This window comes from Lepeophtheirus salmonis, unplaced genomic scaffold (genome assembly GCF_016086655.4).
Source record: "Lepeophtheirus salmonis unplaced genomic scaffold, UVic_Lsal_1.4 unplaced_contig_12677_pilon, whole genome shotgun sequence".
Lineage (NCBI taxonomy): Eukaryota > Metazoa > Arthropoda > Copepoda > Siphonostomatoida > Caligidae > Lepeophtheirus > Lepeophtheirus salmonis.
In genome coordinates this window covers 1-19,983 of record NW_027290165.1, presented here as the reverse complement: position 1 = coordinate 19,983, position 19,983 = coordinate 1, and the positions used below count along the sequence as shown (strand labels likewise).

The 19,983-nt window shown below is 30.2% G+C and overlaps 1 long non-coding RNA gene across 1 annotated transcript; it reads left to right on the top strand.

Moving 5' to 3' along the window:
* Nucleotides 1-5,564: 5,564 nt before the first annotated feature.
* Nucleotides 5,565-17,000, top strand: LOC121130856 (uncharacterized). The gene is made up of 2 exons (XR_011784111.1): nt 5,565-5,842; nt 16,727-17,000. It is a non-coding gene; the product is annotated as an uncharacterized lncRNA (long non-coding RNA).
* The last annotated feature ends 2,983 nt before the right edge of the window (nt 17,001-19,983 follow it).

Sequence of the window (19,983 nt, the reverse complement as noted above, 5' to 3'; positions counted from 1 at the left end):
TAAGTATCCAAAAATTTGGTTGTGATAAAAATGACGAGGGAGCAAGCGTTTTTTTATATTTTCAACCTGAAAAGGGGTTTTCGATTTTACAAAGTTGTTATTATAATTATTTTATTCTTGAAGAAACCACAATAAGCATAAAGTAATCACAACATGCTTGAACATGATTTTATCTTGTGTTTTTAGCCAGTTATTTAGTGAGGTCTAATTTTTATTTTATTTTAATCCTTATTCGTCTGATTTTTACCATTTCAGACACTGTCCGAATAATTTGAATTTGTCTATTATTTTGTCAATATTATCATACAGCGATTATTTTGCTAAACAAGAAATAAATAAAACACTTATATCAAAACTCTTCTACTGAACTAAACTATGGCAAGGTTGTTCTAATAGGTAGTTGATGAGGTAGAACGAGAGCTTGTACAAGAAATTTACTTAAGGATGTTGAGCTATTGCCGTGTGTTTGGATGTCAAAATGAATAAAAGTACTTAAACCTTTATTGTCTATCAAAAATATATCTTTCTAAAGCTTAGTTTTATTGTAAGTAATACCCTAATATGTATTAAAATATGCTATTACCTCATTATAAATTCATATTTAGTTACATAGTTTATCTCTATTATCCAATTAGTTCACCAGTTTCTTGACCATGTAACAAATTCCATTATCAAATTTTCCTGTAGATAACTTAAAATTATATACAATGCTTCATCATCTCTTGACTTAGTGAACTGAAACATTTGACTAATCACAACGAGATAGGAAAATTATCCGGTTCTTGTTTTAAAAACAATAGTTCATCCAGAAGGAAATTTTTTGCACTATTTTACATCCAGGATAATCAGTCAAAATTGCATTCCTCTAATTTATTTATCATCAAAAAGTCTTGAAAAAGTTGAAACTAACAGTTTTTTTTTGTTTTGTAATTTACATTGATTCTGATTTCGATAGTAATTCATATTGGATCTTGTTATTATCACTTTAAAAAACCATGAAGTGGTGATACCTCAAATTATGAATTGGATTATTATGAAATATGGCGCTGTTAACAATTTTCCTCTTTTCTTAATCTTAAACACGATATACCATAAGTCCATCTATATGGTAAAGTATAATCATTATCTTGCTTTTAGCAATGTAACTTGCTTCTTTCTTTTCTTTTTATACAAATTTATGTGCTGTACATCCAAATCTCCTAAAATCACAAATATCTTATTTCTTCCTTTTCCAGGCATCTATTGGAGTTGATCTTTTAACATTTTCTTATATATAACAAAGTTGACAACATTCCAGCCCAAAATTCTTAGGTTAACCATTATCAGGTATCAATAATCCCACACATTCAATAATAATATGATTAATCATCTCGTCTACTCAATTGAGTTCTGTCTTTCTTTCAACAGTCATTTGTAATTTATAAGACATTCTTCAAATGAACTTGAATAAATTTTTACATTGTTGCATGTGTCCTTTCAACCAGATTTTCCATTGTCCAAATTTTCATAAAATTCACTATTGCTCTTATGACATAGTATCATCGATAACGAAACAAAATATTTACAATGACTCATTGAGAGATTTTTAAAGGATTCACAAATATCACTATAAATTAGTTTTAGAATACCATTTGCTCTTCTAAAAGATTTATTTGGGAAGATTTTTTCCTCATTTTTCCTTCCAAATGTGCCTTATACCAGGATTGACACGGAACTTCATCAAGATTTAAACCAATGCTAATTACTTTCTGAATTAGTAATATAATTCCATGAGATTCAAGATTTCCAAATCTTTGATGGAATTTTTCTAAATTATTGAATAATCTTGCTTCCAGCCATCATTGCGTTATCAGAGTATGATCTGCAATCAACGTGATCCAATCCATGGACTTAAGTTGCCACCATTAATCGATTCTTGTTTTTGTCTATGTCAGTGATTTTTTTATATTTGAAATTTAAAGTAGTACACCATACAACAGCATTTTGCCCTGCAGGCTGAAAGCCATATTTATTATAGCTATTTAAAACATAAAACCCCCCGAATATGACCATTATAACTTTAAACGGTTATTGTTTAGGGTTTTTATGCCTTTAAAAAAATAATGTTTTTAGGGTGCTACTACGAATAAGTGCCATATTTCGACATCAAATAACTCTATAGATGAAAATCAAAGTAAATATAAATGGATACAAACATTTTCAGCCCTTGAAAAATGAATTTTTTTATTATTTAATAATGATTACAATTAATAAAAATGTTTATAACCACACAAAATCGAGTAAAATGATGGACCTTACTTAGAAGCTAATATCTTTTTATTAATTTTCCTGTGCTGTATATCCGAGTTCAAGTTATAGAATATACCTTATATTTCAAATTTTTTTAATTCTTTAAAAAGGTCGATTTTGATTGGTTTTTGGCCAATTTAGTTTTTAATGTGTATTAGAAAATTTAAATATAATAAGCTGGTTAGGTGGCGGGAATAATGTTTTGGAAAAAAGGACTCACTTATGAGTTCAACTATTTGAATATGAAGCATCTATAAACTTGTTTTAATCCACTTTCATCTACATTCTTACAATTTTTATTAGTAAAAATCATTACACACATTTCAATTTTTTCTTCGGAATATTATTGTAATATATATTAAGACAAAAATCAATCAAAATCGACCTTTTTTTTAAAAGAAATTTAAGAAAATTGAAATATAAAGTATATTCTATAACTATAAAGAACTTGAAGAAAAAATAGAAAGGATATTAGCTTCTATGTAAGATACTTCATCTCAATACTTTCATAATCAATATAGCATACCATGCCCTTGATCTTCCATTTTGTAACTATTTCTCAGGCTGACCCAGTATTTTTCTGTAAGTGGTAACAGTTGTTCAAAATCTTCTTCATAGTTTTCATATGACATATTGCCCCAGAGTTACAATCCATGTCTCTTCGGTCTTGATCCTACGTCCTATATTAAAACTATGTCAGTCATTCATTCCATAGGTATTATCAAATCCCTGGTTTCTTTTATATTCCTTATATTGGAAAACTTAAGTCAGATATTTCGGACAGTCTTTCTTAATATTTCCGATATTTAAATGTTCTAAGCATTTAGGTAAATTTTTCTTCTTTCTATGAGACATTACAAGATATCTATAAGCTTGACAGATTTATTCACTTTTAGATCATCGTTTCTTGATCTTCCAATGACAGTATCTAATTTTGAACTTTTTCATAGGCTTCCAATGTAGTAAACAGGACATTCTAACTCTTTGGAAGGCTTTCTAGTAGGAAAACAACAATGTCCTGAAATTCTACTGTACTTCCAACAACAGCCAATTCATCTAAGATCTAATTTAATTTGCAATTGAATAATTTTCTTCTTAAGTATAACTTGTTTGCCCAAATCTTCCGTTCCAAATGTTTATAATGGGTTTTCCGAACCTTCTTCCGATCTATCACCAATCATAAACCTTAATGAGGGATTAATATCCGGGACAGTAATTGGTAAGGGTATATCCTTTCAAATTAAATCAAAATGTATTGAACAATTGTTCATTTATTACTCCATACAAAATAAAGAGTGAAAGGTATACACTTTATAATTAGAAAGAAAAGGTAAACAAGTATAAATTCATCATCAACCTTATCATATTGTATAGAGATATTTTGTGATCCTTTTAACGAGCTAATTTATAAATCTTACAGAAATATGTTGTTTTTCTTTTTAAGTCTAAAAAAGAGATTATTTCAAGCTTTAAACAATATACGTATTAAAGTTTTTGAAATCATTAAACCCTTATATATAAGTTTTTTTAAATTGTATTTTTAATCTTCAGGTTGTCGTTGAGGTGAATATTAGTTTCCAATTACTATAAATACAGATTAATTAACAACCAGACCTATGAGAAAAATACTCAGTTAAGGATTTTGTATCCAACGATAATCAAAACATATGTCAATATCAGAATTGTTCTACTTGTAATTATTTTATAATTAATACAAATAATTTCCCTTTCACAGACAAAAATGTTTTGCCATCATTTTCATCATTATATAATTTATGAGATTTTTATCGTTTCTTATCGGTAAAAAAATAAATACTGAACGGACGAAATTAAGTTAGTTAATATTTGTTGATAATGTACTTTGGACTTGAAAGTCATAAATATCGAGATTTATTTATACAATTTTGTTTACATGCTTGCAATTGGTTTAATTTCTTATAACTTTGTTTATAAAGCAAGCATGTCATTCACTCATTAAATTAATTTATTTTTATCTCATTTTTAGGAACTTCAGAGTGAAGTTAATAGTCTACTAGAATTCAAGAATATTCTCCTTGAAACTTATCCAAATTTGCAGTCAAAGGTCAATAAAAGACCGTCCTCCAATATTGTAGTGAACAATCCTATTAATAGAATTAAGAGTGTAAATGAGAAAAAATTGCATCTTGTACAAGAAAATTGTGAAAGTAATAAAGAAATCAGTAGTGAATTTATAATAAATAATGAATTAACACAATCTTGAATTACGATGGCGTCAGAAAATCTTCCGCAATTTCAAAAGATACAAAAGTATCCGAATGTTGTCCAATACACTTTCATAATAATGTGAGTGATTCGGGTTTTGGTAACTCACATGATCTCAAAGACTCAACTTCTATGAACTTGCTACTACAAAATATTTCTGCACATGGGCAACAAATTTTTCATGATGAACGGATCAGCAGTGATCAACATTTTCTTGTAGATGAAGTGATTGATGATGATGTTATTTTTATTACTAGATGTCATACACAAAAACAGTAAAGATGACGAATATGCAGGATGCCAGGGTTCGTATTACAATTTCAGAGGTATTAAGTTTTCTTAATAATATTATGGTTTTAGGTTTGTATGGACCAATTATCCGAATTAAATAAATGCGAAAAAATTCATCAGCAAGAATATAAAGCAAATATCAATCATCACGATTTAACATCTTTACAATCATTATTTATCAAAGTCTAATGGTCTTGTTTCCAATCCTTCAGAATCTATTAAGAACAAAATATTGTCATCGAATCATGCTTCTGTTTGATGTATGTAATCAAGCAAGCAAGAAAAAAAACACTTTGTCAGTTACAGGATCAATATTCTGTAAATAAATGCAATTCGGGAGACCTATCAAATATGTAATGAATGAAATACAATCTCACTGTAACAATTATGCTAAGGTTCCATCTAAAATGTCATCATGTAAAAAAGAAAGAAAGAAAGTCAATGATATCATTCATTCTGTTCAAATAAGAACGTCGTCTTCTAGTGTAAATCAAAGTAATAAACCTTCTTCAATTAATGATAATAGTATAAATATCGAAATTAAGTAAGAGTTCCTTCCTGCAATTCAAGGAAAAAAATGAATCATTAGAAAACTCCATTAAGATAGACTATTGTTCATCATCTAATGAAATGTTAACCTCGGCTGCCGAATGTAGCAAATCCTCATCTCCAAAGTGTTCTTTGAGAAAAATTAAAAAACAATCCCCTTCCAAGAGTCTTGTTGTAAAGCTTCCATTTCATATCAATGGAATAAATACTTTCAGAATCATCACATACTAGAAAATTATCGGAATTGAGTATGTCTAAAATAGGAAAGACTGACAAATTGGAATTAGGGGATATTTGTTCTTTACCAGCGATAGTATTAATATCCGACAACAAATTTTTTGGCACAATCTTCATTAAAAAGTCTAATTTAAGCACTAAAATAACTAGGGAGAAAATACGAAAAGTTCTTAAAATAAATAATGTGATTGAACTTCAGCGTCAGCTTCTTACTACAGTAATGGAGAAGGAGGTAAGTTTCAATCTTGTTATAATGTATCATAGTTACATAGTCTTTGTTGATTAATTATTATTTTCTTTTTGACAATCTATAGCTTTTAAAGATATACAATATACATTAAAAAAATATGTAATAAATGTATCAAATAATGATGACGTTGAATTTGTGTTGATAGTCATAGAACATGAGTATCTCAAACAAAATTTTAGAACATTTGATAAATTAGCATTTTACTTATTTCCACTACTCTACTTGCAACTTAAAAAGCTGCTCCTAAACTCTTAAATAAAATCAAATTTTATGTTAGTACTTATGATAAGGATTGTATGAGTCGAGACTAGAACTAGTTTCAAGTAATTAAATAATTTTTTAGACGACTTGATAATTGTGAGTAATTTTTAATCGCCAGTTTTGTATTAGAAACTGGTATCACTATAAGTAAATTCATTCATTACACCTCAAAATGTTACAGTTCTGAGTTCATTCACAGGACTTACAAACCAACTAAGTAGTTTCATTCCAGATATCGTTGATTTTGCTGAACCTCTTCGACTGTAAATAAAAAATGAATTCATGTGGTTAACGGAACATGAGGTTACTTTCCAAGAAATTAAAATATTCTGACATCTTGGGATGGCCGGTTCTATCTCATTTTGATTCTCAACTTCCAACCACTCTTCTTACAGACGCTTCAAAGATTCTAAGGCTTAGGATTTGCTCTAATGCAAATGTATATAGGTTGGATTACAAAGCTAATAAAATGTGGCTCTCGTTTTTAAGTGAGGCAGAGTAAACGCTTTGCGAAATAGAAGCCATAGCCTTACACTCGGATATGACTCGTTGCAAAGTGCACGGCATATTATTTACTGTAGTAACATACAAGCCTCATTTGGGGGCAATGGGAAGAATATAGATGCCGTGGTAAGTGCCAGACTTTAAAGAATAATGAGCTTGCACGGGATATACATTTGAAATAAAGTGGACTCACGCCAAAATTAACATTACTGCTGATGTTCTCTTTGGATATCCTGTTTTCGATGTGCTAGAAAGTTCCAAAATGTCCTAATCCTTCTAATCACTCAACCAATTTATCTGCTCTACAACAGTGATAACTTTGCTGCAAATAAAGATTCTAAGTATCAAATGCTGATAAACACCCTTCTCAAAGGTTTAAATATAAGAAACCCATCTGTTGCTAGACTCAGGTGAATTTGCGATGACGTCTTTCTGTCAATTTAGAGGGCTTCAACTGCCATCTTTGTAGGGTGGAGGATTAGTTGTCACGTAATTTTTTGTTTATCTCTACTTCGTACCGTTTGAAAAGATTGAAGTGGGTCGGAATTTAAGTCTTATCACATTGCAGATTAATTGTTTAATTGCCGAAAAATGTAGCTTCAAATGATTCATTAAAAACTTCTAAATAAGCCTTTATGTTACCTAATTACATAAGTTTAAGTGTGTATTGGGGAAACACTTTATTTTTGAAATTATTTAAAGGAACTCAGAATAACATTTCAACTAATAAGAAAAAAATACTTCATTCAATTCGGGATTATAAATGAATTAGTTTTGGTTTCTGCTTTAAAAAATTTAACTAGAAAGTGGCATAGATCAAATTCCAGTTGATCAATTTTACCCCCAGGTTTTTTAAGTTCATCTGATTTTAGGTAAAAATGCCAAGGGAAAAAGATGAAAAGTGACAAAGTGGAAAAATCGTTAAATTATTTTAACCTGATATAATACCTATTAAGATAAAAGAAAGATAAACAAACACGACAGGGGTTTGAATGGAAGAAGTGCTAATCACTTAATTCTCTGTTATCAATTATTATATCATAAAACATGATGGATTATTCATATTGTACAAGACTCATGGATTGACGAACAGAACAAGTATTAGTATTAATATAGGCAAGAATAGTGATTTCCACTGGGTTATGAAGCTAGGATGTGTTAGAAGAAGAGGGCGGTTGGCTGTAGCGAGAAAAACAACTGTAAGGATTCGGCGAGGCAATCGAAGGTTTTGGTTGTTGGAGAGTGCAAGGAAAACTGTAGCTCGTTACAGTTGTAATAATCTTATATTGCAATGAAAGGATGGTATTTTTCTCTTCATAAACCTCCTTTCTTGCCCAAAACAGGAAATAGGATGCTTTATGTAGTTACTTAAAAGACTTGAATCCTCGAAGTTGTATATCTAGGACTGTGAATTCACATTTCCAACGGATATTAAGCAAAGTTATGATAACCTAACAAGTGACTTGTAGGCTCATTCAACAATTTTATATGTATTTTTTCTAGTATGACACAATGACATATGAATCTGTAACTACATTTTTAATAATGGTAATCATTATTGTTTATCAAAAGAAAATGAATATTCATTTAATATAATTTAGAATGAGAACCTGGCTCCAACTTCATTAATTTTGAAAATAAATATTAATGTAATTTCATTTGTCAATGTTTAATTCCATCTATTAAGTTATTTATTGAATAAACTTAAAATACATATTTAATGAAAACAGAAACAGATCTTAAAGAATATTCGACACTCATATAATTATCGAATTTGGTTCATTGCGGTACGTATGGTTAGGGCCGACTCTATGGGAAGGTTTCAGGCCCTCTCTAATTTCAGATGCCCTATATTTATCTTAACTGTATTGCATCTTAAATGTTTGGCATTTGTTAAACTGCTTTGTCTCTCTAACCCTAGATTTACATATTTAAGTTCGTATTCGAAATATGTCGTGTTTGTTTATTTTTATTTTAGCTTATTATATACCTTGATCAAAAAATATAGAATGTAAATACCCTTCGTAGATGTTTAGGGTTATGTGTTTTCGTAAAATGCCAACTCTTCAGCAACTGAGTCTATCAATGGCTCGTTTTCTCATTAATCCTTATCAGACCTGAATATATATTTCTAACAACTTATGAAATAACTTAATTAGCAATACTTTATACAGAAAGTTCTTCTAAGATATGGTACAACGAATAGGTTTTGATCAAGAGCCTACATTTCTAATGCATAAATACGCGAATCGAAGAATGGGGCCTCGGATCACCAATCATAGAGGCCTTTTGGATTAATTTCTCTTGATTTACAAGATTGAGGAGAAGTAGTGATTTCTGGGCTATGAGGATCAATGTGAGTACATGAGAAAAACTTGACATGATCTTATTGATAGTCTACATATTTATGCCACCATTGGAGTTATTTGGGGTGGTGAAAAATATTGTCAATACGGGAGACAGATGGGTAGGTCGTGGGAGTCCATTATGAATAACATTCTACATACTAACAATCTTTAACGCACCTCTTAACTTTACTGCATGGTTGAGAAGATGGGACGAGTTTTTAAGGGAAGCAGGACTAACTACTGTTGGTCAATATATCTCTCGTGGAGATACGAACCTAGGCAATTTCTTTCTATTAATTAGAACCAAGAGATTAGTCTCAAGCTACCGTTCCAAAACCTGTAAATTCGAGCCTTCAACGCCCTTCTTCATAGAAGTGGAAGCACTCTCTAGTAATAGAATAAACGGGAATAACATCGGAGTGTCATCTCATCGTCAAGAGAAGATTGGGGAGACTAGACCTGAAAGAAATGGTAAAGATATTAAACCCTAAAACAATTTTGAAATACTAATTAACAGATTCCTATCAAAAATGGTTGAAATCCCGATTGGCCACCTTATTTACTAATAAGTCAAAACAATTGCTGAATCTAGAATATGCTCTTTTGTAAAGAAAAAACATCTAGACATCATTCCATTTACTCTATTTTTGCTCAAAAGTGGCTCCCGTTGTTAAAATGGTGGATTTTATTATCCTTGAAAAGTATGGCCAACAACTCGGCGCTTTATATTGCCTAGTAGCAACGTCATCGAAATACAATGAGAAACTGAAAATTGAATATATTATCTCTTAATGTCCAAGGGATAATATATGAATTTAAAAATAAACTTTTGCCTATTCTACCAAGGCAGGAAGAGTATGTACTCCATGCGACGGAGATCCTTGAAGCCGTCTCTGCCTGGTTGGAGATTACATGAAAATGATGATCTATTACCGTGTATAAAGCTTACCAAGGGACCCGAGAATTCTCTATAGCAGAGGAATTCGTGGTGGCTCTTCTTTGTTATGTTGACGCATGTGCAATGTTGTTTTTTATTATTTTTAAAATACTGCGATAATACTTCTAATTTATTGTAACAACGTTCCTCTAACCTATTATAACAATATCTTACTTCGATAGCTACATGTAATAGTAAACAACAACATTTTTAATAAATTTTGTCATCTCTGGGTTTAATAAATTAGTTATATATTATATTAATATCAATAATTTACAATCTATAATATTTAACGATATATTAGAATAAAATAATATTCATATCAATTCTCTTATTGACAACAATAGAAAGGAAAACTTAAATAAATTACTGTCATTTGTAAAAATGTTTAACGGTTTTATAATGAGTATAGTCGTCACTATAACTGAATGAAAAGATTTAAGAGTGAATGATTTTAAGAGAAACTTTAATTTTAGCAATTATTAGAAACCCTGCAGGACATGTTAATTGTGGAAATAATTATTTAATGAAGAATGGTCCTTCACAGCCATGGATGAAAATTGTTTAGTTATGGCATCTGCCCCTTTTGTTAGAAGTAACAATTCTAAAAGATTTTGCCTTCATGATGAAACAGTCTATTGCATCTCTAACAAGATCAACAAAAATAACATATTTTATACACTTATATATTTAAAAAAATAAAAACTTATGTTTTCGTAAATTTGTCCTGTATCAACAAATATATTCATTTAAATTATTTTCATAATGATCAAAATAATTACTTTAAAAATCGTATGAAATCCGTCGAACCTAATATATATTTGATAAATGCGTTATATTAGACTTAAATTAAAACTGCAATTGTAAAAATTAATAAATATACTTATAGCAGTTTTTTTGTGGAAATAAAGCACTGTGCTACGGCGGCCTTAACAACATAAAGAAACTGGTTGATGATATTTTGGTATACAATAAAAACTTCAAAGATCATTTAATGAGGCTATAAACAATTTTAAGTATAAGTAGACCATTTGCAGTTTCATTGAACAAGGACAAATTTGAACATGCCAGGAGTTCTTACGTTGCAATGTCTTGAATGATCCGTAGGAGCACAATTGGGAGATTTAACACCGTCAATCCACAACTTTCTTCAATTTTGTCCTTCAGAAAGAAAAAAAATACATCGAGGAGTAGAACCTGAGGTTTTTTTGTTGGTTTAATACTTATTTATGTAATTTAAGGGATAAACATCACCATTGATATACTATAAATTGAATAGCTATATTCTTATAAGGGATGTTAAAATAGATTTGATAACAATTAACTGTAGAGTACATGAAAATAGTGGTAATACTAGATTTCATATAATTCTGAAATAGAGATAAGAAAAAATCATTTCCTGATTGATACATGACACCTTTTTCTCTGTTCAAACATTTTTTCATTGAAAGAAAAAAAATTTCAATAGACCGGCTAAGGTTACATTCCATTTTGAAGATGCGCGCACCAAGAAAGGAAGCATATCAAGCATGTTTATAATTTTGAGTGTTTCTGGAAATATTTCTAAAATCGGACTAAAAGTTTATTGAGTTTCAATTGAAGTAAAGGAGACTCGGGAGGAGATATTTGAGGAGTCAATGGAATAGATTACATCTCACAAAGCTGGCCAATTGTCATTCATAAGCCAAATGGTTCTTAACATAATTTTTAACCCCCCTGTGTAGTTATATAGTTTATTTTTCTTTACGTCCTAGAAGGAATAGGTTTTTTGTAACACCCCACCCCTTCCCCCAAAATATGTTTTTCATAAAAATAGAATATATTTTTACTTTATTTTTAAACTAAATCTTTTTAAGTCCTTCTTGTGACCTTTTGAGAAATAATTATATCTGCTGACTTTTTTAGAATACAAATATTTCTTTCTACTTCACAATGACAATTTTAGAAATGTCATTCGGCCGATTCTTTTCTATTTCTGTTCCCTATGACGTCATTTATGCCAACTTGTTCAGGTGTACTGTATTTTAGGTTGCCCCCTTCCTATGGGCCATGTGACTATTTCTATCGTCCGTTTTGACGTCGAACAATGAGCATAGAGAGTAAGTGTTTCCTCTTTGATAACATAAACGGAAAATGGGAAAGATTAAAGGTACGGTTCCTTTGATCAGAGTTGAATTTTTTGTAATGAAAAACAACCAATTATAAAAGGAAAAACGGATGTGGAGTGTGCTTTCTTCTTTTTTTGTTCATTATTTAATAGTTTCATCCTAGTGTTAGCATCTCCCTGGAAAGAAGAACTCTCCTGCCCATCTTTGTTGCAAATTATTTTTAAGAATGTAACATAAAATTTATTTACGATTATATTAATTTAAATACATTTATAATATTTTTCCTGCACTAGTGCTATTCTAAATGTTGAAGATTCTCCTTTGTAGCAGTAATTCATTTTCTCGTCCCAAAATCATATTACAGGCAGCTGAAATTAAGAAAGGGTCTTAATTCAGTAATTCATTCAGTCCTTCTCTTAGCACCCTTTTTCTTTTTTACAAAGATATCAGCTGGACCTGTCATGTTGAATCTTCCTGGCCATGTTGTACATGAAGGGGGTAACGCATGAATAAAACACTTTAAATATAAATACTTGCATTAAAATAACCCTTTTGTCTGCAATGGTTTCTATATGAACTAAAAAAAATCTTACTGAGTAAATTTTTTTTTGTCATAATAAAAAAAAAAGCTTTACTTATTTAAAAATGTCTTTATATTTTATATCTTCTAAAGTCACATCTAGACCACGATGTATTTATTAAGAAAATAAACGAAAAAGATAAAAATCACTTATGAGAAGGAAAACAAGTTATTTTTTACTCATAAAAGTTTGTGTATAAATGTGGAAGGCATAAAGGTTAAATATACAGTAGTAGCTTTATATAGTTCTCTTTTAGAAGATGTGCAATTAATTGGGCCTTCCAAGCTCTCTTTGATAGAGAAAAGCTAAAAGAGAAAGACATAAGTACAGGAAAATTTATGCCAAAATCTCGAAAGAGGAATCATTGAAAATAAAAGGCATCAGTTTTTATGGCAAGATATACTTACAGAAGGTTAAAAGTGTTGAATATCAAAAGAAAAGTCGTGACAGCTTCTCTTAAAAAAATATATGCAAGGTTGGTTCGGACTTGTAACATTCATAATTTGAAACAAATAATTGTAAGCTTTATAATTCTTTTGAAATTTAAAAATGATATACAAACATATTTTATTAGTATTCGTTCCATTTAAGAAAAATTTAAATATGTTTATATAAGATAACATTTGGTTCCTTATAAATTCATTAAGTTTATCGTTAATAAGAGCTTTAGTAAGAAGGGGGCAGGGACTGGTTGAACTGTCGACCCTTCTCTTTGCTTGGGAGTTTTTTATTCTGGCGTATCAGTTGAATTAAAATATTTTTACTACATTTAGCTGGGTTTTTATATTTCTTAGGGTGCCGTTAATTTTATATGACTATTTCTAATTTACGTTGTTAAATGACATTAGTAGAGCGAATCCCTATATTCCTCTGATTCGAGAAAATACCGGATGTTTTATTATTGTTATCATTACTTGTGCTTGCTAGAGTCATTACGATGCTTATAACTGATCGAAATTTGAACACAACCTTCTTTGTCCTAAGAGCGGGGGGATCGAATATTATACCAACACTTGTTTGGGGTTTAACTAAGAACATATTGATCATGCTCTCACCGAGAAGTAGAAAAGCGGAGGATCAGCAAAGAATTACACCGTGGTAGAAGATCATGAGAGCTTATAATCATTAGCTACTATCCCATGGGTGTTTGTAACGTGAATTTAAAGGATTTTGGTCTTTAGCAGTAAGAAGGTTAGAATTTTCTTCAATGGCTGGTTTATCAATCGCGTATGAATGAATGGACATTGAAGGAGAGATTCAAAAAATACATAGGGCAGTAAGAACAAAGTGTTTATAAGCGTCCAATAGACCATTTATAAATCAAGCATCTGAACAATAATGCCATGTTCATTTCAAGGCTGTTTGCAGGAAAAATATTAATGGTTTGCAATTCAATTTCAACCAAATTGCTTTGATGGTTCAGAAGCATTTTCAGGTTGCAAATTCACTATTTAGAAATATTGATCAAAGTATTTGGTTTCTATAAAAAAATTTCAAGCTTAAAATTATTTCTATACGCCAAAGTAAAAAAAATCTTGAAAAATATTGTTGTATATGATGTTATTTATGAATTTATTATCAACAAAACGTTTCCTCTAAAGAAATCGACGATATATTAATAAACAAAGCTAAGTGACAGAATAGCTAAAAGTTGTGTAAAAAGAATGAACTGTAATTTCATAATATTTAAAATAATAGGATAAAAAACCACAATAATTATTCTGTAGATATCCCGAATATTTTTAAATTTTTATTATAGTAATAAGATTGGTTGAATAATTTTAATTTTTTATCCAACAATGAGTGTTAGTAATTATTATGTACCAAGTATAGTTCCTAGAAGACTGATATACCCTTGGAATCTTAACGGAGAAGGAACAATATCGTGCAATCTGAATAGCTCTGATATCTTTGACTCTGATAGGCTCCAGTAGTGCCAACTTCTCTACAATCATGGTTTTACAGCTTGATAAGGGAAACTCCATAGTTTTGAATTTTTAAGAAGAGAACAAATATAATTAATGGCGTTTTAACTTTTTCTTTAATTCTAGATATGTCGGGCGAGATAAAATCTCTACCATTGTCCATCAGAGAAACGAATTTTACTGCTTCTAAAATTTAAATATATTTATTATATATGTTCGTCAGATATCAATCAAATATCGAAATCAATGCCTTGTTTTAGTTCAAACAGTATTGCGTCTTTATTATTACGGCCTGGTAGTACTCTTTTTCTTTGAAGTAAGAGCAAAGATGTCTTCTTTTTTTAGTCATATTTCACCTCGAAGACTCTCCAAAATTAAAAAAATATACAATTAATAAAACGTTATTTGTATATATTTATCCTATTCTTCTTTTAATAATTCTAATTAACATTCAATTCAAATTATTCTTTGCTTTGAGTTGTCTGAAATTTTTTGTAGAGCCGTATATGGCAGTCAATAACGTACTAACCCTGAGATTCTTGTGAGGATAAGAATGGAGAGAATTGGTCGATAGTGAAACACTTTATAATTTTCCGAAATCCTTTTTGGCAAACATCGTCGATCTATACCAACAAGAGTCTTGAGGTGCGAATGTACCATTTTGTGGAACTATCATTGAGACTTTTTGCACTTGTATCAATCCTGTGTTGAGAGTAGTTGAGGCTGAGATCTGGAGGCATTATAAGAAGAGATTGCATCCTCCGACTGGCTGGTCTAGAATGAGGCAAATATAAAGGAGGCTTTCAAGATAAAAAACATCATTAAAAAATTCAGAGTATACTATATGCGTCAGCGGTCAACCCTTGGCGTAAGGGTTTGATAATTAGTAAAGAGATTGCTAATAGAGCTTTACTCTTTTAAAATGATGGATCCAGTCTTGACAAACAATAGTGGGCTATAATTAGTTTATAGTATCTAGAAAAGAAGGAGAGAAGATTTCTGTTTTTATCTATCTTCCTTCTTCTATATGTGTTTTTATTGTCGGTTTAATGTAAAATTTTGTTTTAGGGATGGGGGTGTTGTTGGGATCATATTACTTTAATGATATCAAATGATTAATGATTTCGTAACTATCAAAAGTTTAAACAGATTTTTTTTTAAATTACTTATTTAAATTGATAAAGAGTAATAATTAAAGATGGGATTTGACATCACAAGTGAATTACAAATGCCTAAATAATATTATAATAATGCCACAAAATATACATTTTAGATAGACTGACTTTTTTATTTTTCTCGTGTCAATGGGGTTAAATATATTTTACCGAGGGATACATTAGCACAATAGTGACAGTTTGGTCTTTTTTTCCCCTTATTTAAGAGTACTTTATTTATCAGCTGAAATAATGTAATCTAGTTCAGAAATGGTTTTACACATTCATAAATAAATTAAGAGCCCCAAATGAAATTAATTTAAGATTTTTCATTGCTAGTCTAATCGGACCACATCGGAAATTAATTTTCCCAAAAAATGTCATTCTTAGCAAGGTTAATAGAAATACAAGGTTAGACTTGATAGAATTTTCAGTTTGATGTATCGTACCCACTGCTTGGCAAGACGGACAGATTTTGACAAAACACGCAAAGCAATCATATTCCATGAAGTCATTATTAAAAAGTGTGGTAAAAGTCAAATATTCGTCGTACACTTGAAATGGTATAACTTTGAATTTCTATTAACCTTGATTCTTGATCATTAACTACATATATCTTTCTATTAAATCATAGATATTTTTATTTGTTCATGTTATTTGTTGGAATCAAGTAGATACCTATTGGATACAATCTATTTAGAAAAACTATCTGTCTTAAAACAATCTGGATAGTTGCACCTACTAGACTTAAATTCAAACTAGTAACTTATGACCACACCGGATTTAAGCTGGCATAACTTTACGTCAAGGTGGTACAATAGAGTCTTGTGGTTTTTTTTTTAATGCAATGAGCACTAATTGCGATAAGGAAATAGGAATAAATAAGTGAAATACTAAAAAGTTTTTCATATAATATAAAATCAGTTTTTCTGAACTAATTTCTTTAAATGTCGAATTTATAATTATTATTTTATATTTTTTAGTTGGTTCAAAATAATTTTAAGTTTTTTTGTAATTGCAGTTATTAATGTAAATTTTCCCGTTATAGGTCTATAAAACTCACTTGAAAAAGCTTTGTGATATTTGGGCTAAAAAATTAAAGGAATTCGAACTACAGAATGAATCACTTCAAACTTCTTTATCAAATTTAAAATTAGAAAACGAATGTTTAAGGTCACAGGTTTGATAAAAAAACATAACTAAATTAATTTTAATTATGTATAATTATCTATTTAACTTACCTTTATATTAAATTTTTCGCTCAGATGTGGATAAATAATCGTCCTATAGTTTAAATAAAGATTTATTTTAAATTCGTACAACTTATTGCCTTTGTTTATTTATTGATGGAATGACTCGTAATCAAGGTTGTGCCTAGTTCAGGTTCAGTAGTTCTTTCGGTCCTGGTCTTGGTTCTTTCGTTTCACTGGTTTCGGTCTAGGCTCTTTTTTATACAGGCTCAGTTTGGTAACAGGCACTTAAAACAAGGGTGTCTCTAGAAAATTCGGCCCCAGGAAATGATATTTGATACAAACAGGTCTGTATCTACCTTATACGCAGAGTGCACTGCCCCCCAAGTTCCAGCAGGGTCCCCGAAAAATAAGTTCGCCTAAGAAAATGGTTTTGAAAGTCGGCGCCGTGAGGGAGGTCAGGGGTGGAGGGGGGAGTGACGCCGGAAGATGGAGAATTGAGTATTGTTTTCTGTACACACATGTATAGTACACATGATTAATATAAAGAGCCCTCTGCTAAAAATGCGTAAGGGGCATTGCATAGTAAAGTATGGGACACACTAGCGTAGGAAATATTATAGTTACCATATTATAGGTCCCCGGCAAGTTTAGTAGTTGACCTGGATCCATAACAATATGTCCCCACTTCTTTAAAACCAAATTTTCGCCCTGCATCATGGCCAAAGTTTCCTAAAATGCTACTTAGAAAGCGGTTCTGGCTTTTTGCGGTTGTTACCTGGTTTAGGGAGAGCGTTTCCTTCCTTAATATAGGTTTTTATTTACCAAAGTTGTCACCATTATTCTGTTTTATCTACCCATCACAAAGTTAATTGAGTCCAAAAATAAATTTAAATTAATGGTTTCAAAGATTAGGGAAAATTTGGGATGAAATAATGTCTTGCTTAAGACGAGACTACAGGTAGATCCAGACAATACTGTTTTTTGCATGAACATGGAGCATGAGGACTCTTTCTCGGAATTCGAAAACCCAGCATGATGACTCAGGACCAGAAAGATCCGGAATATGATGACTCGGAATTGACCTTAACACTAAAAAAATGGACTGAAATACAGTTCTGAATATGATGATACAATTTACCTTAATTATATTAAGAATGAATAATTAATAATTATTTATGGAGTATGAAGATGATCTATAATGAAGACTGCAAAATAACTAATGATAATTATGAATATAGGTAGATAACAGTATAGTATTATATCTTAATATTTCGTTTCTTATATTGATTTTACTATGCAAACTTTATTGATGACAACCTCTCCGCAAACTATAGCGGCCTCATTCATCAGTACGAATTTAAGTTTAATATTTTTCTTGCCATACACAGGAATACATGAAGTGTTGATAACACCATCTAGGCTGAAAATGGTCTATACACCTTTAAGGAGAAACTCTAGGGAGATAGAAAACTTTAAAAACTAAACTTAATTAGAAAAACCACAACAATGATCCCTTTTAGTCTCATTGAGAAATTTTCATGTGTAGCTTATAATGTAAACTCAATTGTTTCTTGAAGAAAGACATATTTGATCTTAAATGATATAAAAATCTAAGAGCTTTTATAACATTACAATCTTAGTGGATACGAGGCTCAGAGATTCAAAATAAAATTTTATATTTATTCCCTCAGTGTCTTTTTTTTTTTTTAAGTCAGCTCCATCTCGAGGAGTTTTACTTTTAGTAAAAAAATATTTTTCTCCTGTGTTTGTCAAGTCAGATAGCGAAGGAAATTTGGATCTTTATCCACCCATTGTTTCAATGAATCCATATCCTCTCATTTTAATACCCTAGAGTATGCCTTGATGTTCAAGGATTTCGACCCTTCGGAGCAAGATCTTTCTATCACACATTGGCTATCATCTCCTTTAAAGGGTTGATGATTTATTGTGGAGATACATTTTAACATTAATTCCTAGTATAGTGACTTCTAATCTCGTAGATCATCACTTAAAAAATATATCAGTCGCTCAAGGTTTTTTATGGAATCATCTTATACTGATGATGTTCTATATAGTGAAAGAATAATTGAATGATAGACACTATAAGGAACCAAGGGAGTTCTCTACCCTATTCAAAGCTACTTCATTGAAAATCCTGAATATATTAATCGTAAATTCACCTCTATTTTTTTATTCTACTCTATTGAAAGAGTCCTGATTTGTCCTTAATAAACATAACAAATAAATTACTCATCTCTAACACAATGATAGGTGCTATCAATTTCATTTAGATGGTAGAACGTTTAATATAGATATAAGTTATATTACATAAATATTTGAAATTGAGTTACTCGGTAGTTCTAGTTTGTCCCTGATGTAGCCGGATTTTTTTCTTCGGTAAATTAGAATAGAGGTATTTGAATCCACTCTTTGTTCTAATGAATTCATTACTTTTCAATTGTATAATCTAGACACTCGCATCCTTCCTTAAATTTGATGTGCACAGTTTGGAGGATGATATCATGGCTCAATCTTTGGATATCATCTTTTTAATGGAAACCCCATTCATTTTTATGAAGATACAAATTAACATCAATGATTGTGAAAGTCACTTCTAATCTGTCTCAAAAATGAATATATCCGTCACTCCAGACCTATTTGTATTTCCTATATAGGAACTATTTCCTACCTCTGAATTTTTAATAATAAGTATTAAAGTTATTATATGACAACTATATCGTAGTTTGGAAAACTGCCTCAAAACCTCCGTCCTATTGACTCCTGAGACATTAAATTTTAAAAATCACCTTAACAACTAATCCCTCTCCATCCCTTTTGATTCGTTCTTTCTAATTAATTAATGTAACTGTTTATAATAAAAGGATCTATAATTCTTTAACTTGAATTTTAAATAATGAGTATTTATAATTCATCATAGGTAAATGCTCTTAATTCCTTTTATATTTTCTATCTCTTCTAGTCTAAATTGTAGATATACTTTAAAATAATTTTATATTTATTTATTTTGTGATTCAAATTTCTTTTATTTTGCTTTTGAAATTTTTATCATGTTTATATAAAACAAAAAATATATGTTTATATATTATATTGT